The following is an 8,464-nucleotide window of genomic DNA, read 5'->3' on the forward strand; positions in this document are numbered from 1 at the left end:
TATTATAAAGAATAAATAAAGTAATTAAAAGTTCGTAAGAATTGGATGGATTGTGTTATGACCCGCATTTTAGCCCATTTCGCCCTGATCCTTTTCATCCCAAGTAGCTTTTGAGCGGGTCAATAACTCACCCATTTATTAATTCAACTCATTTTGACCTGCCGTTTGACACCTCTAATTGCAAGTAGGATAGTATGGTGACTATTGAAAGAATGAACACTTGTTTGTTGATGAAAATGCTCAATTCAGAGATAGTGACATAAAATTAAAGACTCGTGCTAATAACGTGTTATAAAATAATATAATTGAAAGTCAAAAAAGAGAATTAGTGTCACGCCCCGAACCTGGGCCTGGACATAACACAGCACCCGGTGCCTGACTGCATGTGACCGAGCGAACCAACTGGCTGGCTAAATCAACATGTGATACCAAAACATAACTAATTTATAAAATAAAACTAACACATGCTGATTAACTAAACGTCTGACTGAAATATCATAATACTTAGACAATCTGAACATATCTGAAAGTACCCAACATGGCCAAACCAAAACAACTGAACGACTAAGTATAACTGTCTACAAGGCTAACATAACAAATAGCTGACTGTCTGAACTGTGTCTATAAAGCCTCTAATGAATACAAAAAGGTAATTGTCTAGAAAGTTGTGAGAACTGCATGACTGATATCGCCCCGAAGGAAACTGGGGCTCACCACAGTAGCTGATACGAACACTCCTGAGTAGCTGGATCGTCAACCTATATGTTGTTACCTGCATCACAAGATGCAGGCCCCCAAGAAATAAAAAGGGACATCAGTACATTTGAATTGTATTGGTATGTAAAGCAACTGAAGCAATAAAATACTGGAACTGAAACTGAAACTGAACTAAACAGGAAAGCAAGAAGCTGAAGTACTCCTTGTTCTGGATGAAGAATCACCTGTAAAACTGTAAATATAACTGTGGCCTAGGGCCCAAATAATGTGCACAAAAACTGTGGCCTCAGGCCCAAGCAATACGTATGCATAAACTGTGGCCTAGGGCCCAAAAATACAGATACAGGTGTTCAACATTAACAATTTGCAAGACTGAGACTGGCTATAGCTGATAGCATGATAACTGTTTCTGATTATGGGACTCATGCAAATAACTGGTTATACACTGACTGAGACTCATATGATAACAATGCATAAGTCTATAAAGATTACGTATTGAGTTCATGATGTTCAAAGTGACAACCATGAACGAATTCTGTAACTGCAACCCTAGAAGATAACAGTTCTATATCATACCATGAAACTAGGGCTAAACTATATTCTGAGTCAAATTACTGACAAGTATGAAGAATGAGGCGTAGGGAGAATCATGAATATTCCGTAACGTAGATAGTTAGCCTCACATACCTTAATTCCAGCCTTTGAGCGTAATACAATGTTCGTCAACCCTTTCAACTTTGATCTATATCAATACAAGTCAAAGGGATTTTATATTAGCAATAATATTCATGCTTTGGTTATCTAAGCATTTTATCAAACACTTAGTGGGCATAAAGCTCCACAATCTCCATTAATGGTGTTTCTTCACCCAATTCTCATTCTATTACTTCTAGGTGCTTCTACAATCTCAATTAGATGTAATTAACATCATTCTCCATCACCCATATCATTATAACAACCTCAAGTCAACAATTCAAAACCCTACTATAGTTCGTGTAATTCTCTTTACTAAACCCATTTACTATTCTCCCAAGAACTCATCAATTCACTATTATGAATGATTAGAGTGTAGAAAACATTACCTTTTTGACGTTCAATCCTCTTGATTCTAGGGTTTCCACGCCCAACAATAATGTTCCACTCACAACTCTATTGATTAGAAGGGTTTACTCAAGTTAGAAAGAGATTAGGGACTTGAATTCAATCTAGAATCATGATAAAACTTACCTTGTAGGGTTCTTGAGGCTTGGGACTTGTTCTCTCTGACTTTAGGATAATTTTTCGTGACTAGGGGTGTTAGGAAAATAAACCCCACGCTTAAATATAACTTAAAACGCGAAATCCCAACTTTTGACCAGAAACCCGGCATGTTATGCGATGGGTCCGCGACGCACGTGCATCGCGCAACATTCTGCAGGTTGATACTCAGAGAGGGTGTTTTTGTGCGATCGGCCCGCGACGCGAGGCCATCGCACGGGCCCTGAAAAACGACGTGTGTCGGTTCTATGCAGTGTTCGGTAAAATAGTCATAACTTCTTGTACAGAGCTCTTTTTGGGCTCCACAATATACCGCTGGAAATCTATTTCAAAGAGCTACAACTTTCATGTTTTAAGTTTTCTCAAATGCCCAACGTATTTTCACGAAATTTGACCGTAAGGCAAACGTATCGAAAACTTAGCCGATTCTATAGAATTTTAAGTGTCTTACTATTAGCCATATTGAGACGATAATATCTCCTTTCTCCGATCTCTCATTGGCCTGGTCTATATATCGTTAGAAAGGTATTTCTACATACTACAACTTTCATTAAGGGTACTTTCCCAAATTCCCAACTAATCAAGGATTTATGGCTGCCCGAAGTAGGCCTATCAACCATTTTCGCAAAACGTTCAAACCTTCAGTTTTTCCACTAAAGATCTATTGACATGAGTCTAAACTTAGTTCTAAAATACGGGGTGTTACAATTAGAGAGGAAGCTTAAGGATATGTAGCTTGGAGAAGTATCAATTAACTACATCACTATATTCACTGAATACATGAGATAAAAGCACATACTGAAAGAAGCTTTCAGGATATGTAAGGTCAAGATCATACCATGATGAAATACTGTAGCACATGATAATTCAACTCTGCCTCTGTCTTGGAGTATAGCAAAGATGGCCTTGCCAACTGAGACGGGGAAATAGACAAGCAAAACATTAATACTTTCTAAAATAGTAAAGGGAGCAAGGGTTTGTTATATAAACTTCCTTTTTCTTTTATATGTCCCAAAGTAGGAGTGAAATTATAATGAGAAGCCTTTATGTTGTTCAATGCTTTAGCTCCAGAAACGTATAGATGGGTATCTTTTGAATCAAAACTTCTTCTCCTGTCAACTTTAGACAGATGCATTGAGTTAAATAATTGACAAGAACACTAAAAGTGATCCTTCGACATTAACGCTGCCTTACTTGAACTTCTATTTCATTTTAGTCATCCTTTCTGCATCTTTTCCTCCAAATGCAGCTCCCATTAGAAGCTTCCGGCAAGAAAGCAGCGCAATATTAAACATTTTCGAATAGGTAAACCGATACCTTAAAAGGAACATGGAAAGGAAAACAAATTGAACAATTTGCTGACTTTTAAATGCTTTTGACTGCAAAAACTGGTCAAATTAGAGCATTATTTCTATTTAGAAGGTTTTATTGACTTCATATCTTTCTTCATGATGAAATAAATAACCTTAGCTTCAGGATGATGTCAAAGTGAAGTTTCTTGTATGGTGAATTAAAATGTGCCTTCATAAATCCTGCGAACACAGTATTAAAATATCATGGCTTACACAAATATCTTATTCTTAACATAATATCAAAATGTCAATAAAATAATATGAATGTACCATTCCATGAATATTAAGTTTTCAGGGAATCAAATTTGGATGCACATATGGTGTTCGTATTGGTGCCCCGGACGTCCCCTCGATTTCACACTTTTTTCTCCATTCAAGTCTAAAAAATATCAATTCTAATGTTTACCCATTAATTAACACTGAAAAAGATATATGATCCATTAACAAAACAACAAAAAGTACGCTACAACTTAATCAAATCAAGCAATTGTTGGAAAAAAGAACACGGACCACTTCCATAAGTTTTTTCTTCTATTTTGTCGCTTTTAACTCTTTTTCTCATCCATTACGCACATTTCTTAATCAAAGACATTTAGTTAAAATATTAATTTGAATTTCTTTTTAATTACAATTAAAGGACATCTTGTTACCGTTATTGTCCACCAACAATGAATCCTGCAAAAAAATCAAGAAGCTAAAGCTTGTTATTAGGAATCATTAATGCAAAAGAAATGCCTCCTTCAAATTATCCAGAGAGACATGTCCATTGAGCGTATCGATATAGGCCTTCTCGTTATTTTTCACTACAAAATGATCTTTCATCACGAACTCTGCAATTGAAAGTAGAAGAGGAAAAATGAGGAGAGTAATCAGCATAGCAAACGAAAAAGAGAAAACGGCACATCCACATAATATATATACGTTTGTGTGCATTTGTACATATCTGGTGCGACGTCTCAAATTTCAATTAGCGCGTCGTTGTTCCTTATTCTCTTGAGCTCTACGTGCCGTAACATCTTTGTTTGTGGACATTCTGTTGAACTGGGGGAAACAACCCATTAAGAAGAAAGGAGGGAGGCAAATTAGCACATATTGAAGCTCGAATCCTTATAAATGAGAATGAAATTTCAATGGGATTTCCTTTCTAAAAAAAATTGGCAATTTTTTGAACTGAATCACTTTCTGAGCTTTAAATTAGTGCTTCATGAATTAGAATCTCATCGAGTTCTTGAAGTAGCAATTGATTTCGAAATTAAGTTTCGGTCCCCAAAAAATTCAGATTGGTATCCACCAGAAGATTCCTACAATATGTGTCTATATCCAAGTGGGCAGGAGTAAATTAGATCATATTACGAACATTTACGTAAAAATTTCAACAAGAAACGAACAATACCCAACAAACAATGAATAAAAATAAAGTCTAAATAAGAAAGAAATTTGTAGAATAAACTCATCAGAAACTTAAAAAAATTAGAAAATGAAGAGGAAACGAACAATGCCCAACAAACAATGATCAGAAATAAAATCAAATTAAGATAGATATTTGTAGAATAAACACACCAAAACTAATAGCAAAAGTATAAACCCAAAAGAGAAGCGTGAGACTGAAGCAAAAAAGAGAAACGCTAAAGGAAGTAAAAATACTCACCAAACAGAGAAGTGACACTTCCAACCAGGGAGTAGCGATGCAAAATTGCAGAGAGCATGGAACAAAGAGTAGTGAAAGAGAAGAGAAATGCACTGACTAAACCCAAATGTAGTGTTAATAATGTTTAAAGTGCTACACGTGGTTCGAAAATTGGAATCTATCAAAGTTTATAGGAGTTGTACAATTTACGATCCTTTGTGTGTAATCTTTGATGCCGTGCTCGTTCACCTTTCCCGCTGCGGACTGCCCAGAGTAAGAATGAAGAGATGGTAAAGGAATCCAACTTCTAGATGTGTCTGTGTCCTACTCTTTTAACATTGGACACGTATTGTTGACATTCAAGCATAAGCATAAAGTACCATTTTACCCCTAACAATATTCATAGTTTCAGAGTTGTCCTTGTTGTACCTCCAACTCCCATTTCTAAATTAAAAATATATATATAAATATAATATATATAAAAATAAAAATAATAGAAATAGAAATGTAATTACAATTTACAACATAAATAAAATAAAAGATTGAAATGCAAAAAAGAAAAAGGTAAATAGGGAAATTGCAGGTTGCCCTTTGGCCGACAAGCGAAAGGTAAGGAGTTGTACTTCCAAGGGGCATTTAGCTAGAGGTGACTCTTAAGTCTTTTTATTGAGAGAAAGTGACTCAAGTTTTAATTATTGAGTGGAGGTGGTGTTTTTTGATTAGTGATTAAGAGGTTTTGACCTTGCCCAAAAGTTTTTATTTTGACACTTTGACCCTTAACTTTATTTTTAACACTTTGCCTTCAAGTTTTATTTTTAACACTTTGACCCAGTCAATATAAACCCTAAAATACCAAAATGGGTCCAAAAAAAGGGCGCCAATAGCTACACCCGTTTTTGCTCTTTTCCCTCCTCTGTTCTTCTTCTTCTCCTTCCTCCATTCGTTTTTCCTCCTTCTTCTTCTTCTTCTTTTCCATCCGCCTGTTTTTCTCCCTCCATTCTTCTTCCTCATCTTCCATTGCTGCTTCCCCTGCTTCTTCTTCATCCATTGTTGTTCCATTTTGAAGAATCTGCTCAACAAAAGAAAAAACTAAACCACCAAATTTGCAATTTTTTTGTTGGATTTCGTTAGTGTCTACATGGGCATTACTTCATAAGTATTGCTGCTTCCCCTGCTTCTTATTCTTCCATTGGTGCGGCATTTTGAAGAATTTGCTCAACAAAGACAAAAACGAAACCAGCAGATTTTGCAATTTTTTGGCTGGGCATTACTTCAGAAGTAATTTCCGCTCATTTGGTAAGTAAAATATTGTTGTTTTGTTTCAATTGTTTATGTGGGTTTTGCTGCTGATTTTCCAAAAATTTACAGTAGCAATTGTACTTGTTGCAACAAGTGCTAAAGCTGCTGTATAAGAGCTTCTAAATTTTTGCAACAACTGTTGTAGTTGCTGCAGAAGCTGCTGTAGTTTATGCAACAGCTATTGTAGTTGCTGCCACAATTACAACAGATTATGTAGTTGTTGCAACTTCTATACTAATTGTTGTTAAATACATAGTATGAATAAGTTGCAACAGATTTGTGAGTTGTTGCAAGTAGTGTACTACCTGTTGCAACAAGTATATTACTTGTTGCAACAACTCACTGATCCGTCGGATTCAGCTTCAGTCCAACAGAACCCAAAAACTGGACCCAAAAAAAAAACTGTAGCTGACTCCAACAGATTAGTTAGTTGCTGCAACAAGTGTATTACCTGTTGCAACAAGTAATTTACTTGTTGCAACAACTCATTAATCTGTTGGACATCTTCAACTGTCTTTGGATTAAACAGAACTCAAAAAACTGAAGTTGACTCCAACAGATTAGTTAGTTGGTGCAACAAGGATAGTACTTGTTGCAACAGGTAATCCACTTGTTGCAACACCTGATTCATCTGTTCCAACAAGTCATTAAGTTATTGTATTTTGCTACTATACAGTCATGACCTTTTTAAAAAAAAAAAAATATATTCAGGTAGCATTAATGGGGGACTCAATAACAATAGGTGTTGATTGTCATGGTGAATGGATCGAGAAGAACAATCGATATATTTGGCGATGGAAGGGTAGTCACATGTTAGAGACGATAGCGATGTGTCACGCCCCGAACCTAGGCCTGGACGTAACACGGCACCCGGTGCCTGACTGCATGTGACCGAGCGAACCAACTGGCTGACTGAATCAACTTGTGATATCAAAACACAACTAAATGTGGAATAACTAAACACATGCTGATATACTAAAGGTCTGACTGAAATCATAATGCGGAAATACTTAGACAATCTGAAATATATCTGATAGTAGCCAACATGGCTAAACCAAAACGATTGAACAACTGCCAACAAGGCTAACATAATAAATATCTGACTGTCTGAACTGTGTCTATGAAGCCTCTAAGAGTACTGAATGATAGATCTGTCTATAAACTGAAATAACCGGATAGCTGACAACGCCCCGAAGGAATGTGGGGCTCACCAGTAGCTGATACGTGCACTCCTAATTAGCTGAGTCGTCAAACTGTGTATCGTTACCTGCATCGCGAGATGCAGGCCCCCAAGCAATAAAAAGGGACATCAGTACATTTGAATTGTACTGGTATGTAAAGCAACTGAAGCAATAAAATACTGGAACTGAAACTGAAAACTGAAACTGAACTACACAGGAAAGCAAGAAGCTGAAGTACTCCCTGTTCTGGATGAAGAATCACCTGTAAAACTGTATATATATAACTGTGGCCTAGGGCCCAAATAATGTGCACAAAACTGTGGCCTCTGGCCCAAGCAATACGTATGCATAAACTGTGGCCTAGGGCCCAAAAGTACAGATACAGGTGTTCAACATTGATATTTTATAAAACTGAGACTGGTTATAGCTGATAGCATGATAACTGTTTCTGATTCTGGGACTCTTGCAGTTAACTGGTTATACACTGACTGAGACTCATGTGATAATAATGCATAAGTCTATAAGGATTACGTGTTGGGTTCATGATGTTCAAAGTGACAACAATGAACGAATTCTGTAACTGCAACCCTAGAAGATAACAGTTCTATATCATTTCATGAAACTAGAGCTAACTATATTCTGAGTCAAATTTCTAACAAGTATGAAGAATGAGGCGTAGGGAGAATCATGAACATTCCCTAACGTAGATAGTTAGCCTCACATACCTCAATTCCAGCCTTTGAGCGTAATACAATGTTCGTCAACCCTCTCAACTTTGATCTATATCAATACAAGTCAAAGGGATTCTATATTAGCAATAATATTCATGCTTTGGTCATCTAAGCATTTTATCAAACACTTGGTGGGCATGAAGCTCCACAACCTTCATTAATGGTGTTTTCTTCACCCAATCCCATTCTATTACTTCTAGATGATTCTACAATCTCAATTAGATGTAATTAACATCATTCTTCATCACTCATATGAATACAACAAATCCCAAGTCAACAATCCAACAACTCTAGCATAGT

The 8,464-nt window shown here is 36.4% G+C and overlaps 1 long non-coding RNA gene across 10 annotated transcripts; it reads right to left on the minus strand.

Annotated features, from left to right (window-relative positions):
* Positions 1-471: 471 nt before the first annotated feature.
* On the minus strand, positions 472-5,276 carry LOC132617171 (uncharacterized). 10 transcript variants are annotated; one of them, XR_009573646.1, is made up of 6 exons: positions 4,975-5,273; positions 4,248-4,367; positions 2,813-4,156; positions 1,800-1,866; positions 1,405-1,459; positions 472-772 (listed from the first exon to the last, which is right to left on the minus strand). It is a non-coding gene; the product is annotated as an uncharacterized LOC132617171 (long non-coding RNA). The 10 variants fall into 10 exon arrangements; XR_009573650.1 differs by having other exon boundaries at positions 1,405-3,506; positions 3,597-4,156; positions 4,975-5,276; XR_009573649.1 differs by having other exon boundaries at positions 1,405-3,236; positions 3,440-4,156; positions 4,975-5,276.
* Positions 5,277-8,464: the final 3,188 nt, after the last annotated feature.

Source organism: Lycium barbarum, chromosome 11, assembly GCF_019175385.1.
Source record: "Lycium barbarum isolate Lr01 chromosome 11, ASM1917538v2, whole genome shotgun sequence".
Taxonomy (NCBI): domain Eukaryota; kingdom Viridiplantae; phylum Streptophyta; class Magnoliopsida; order Solanales; family Solanaceae; genus Lycium; species Lycium barbarum.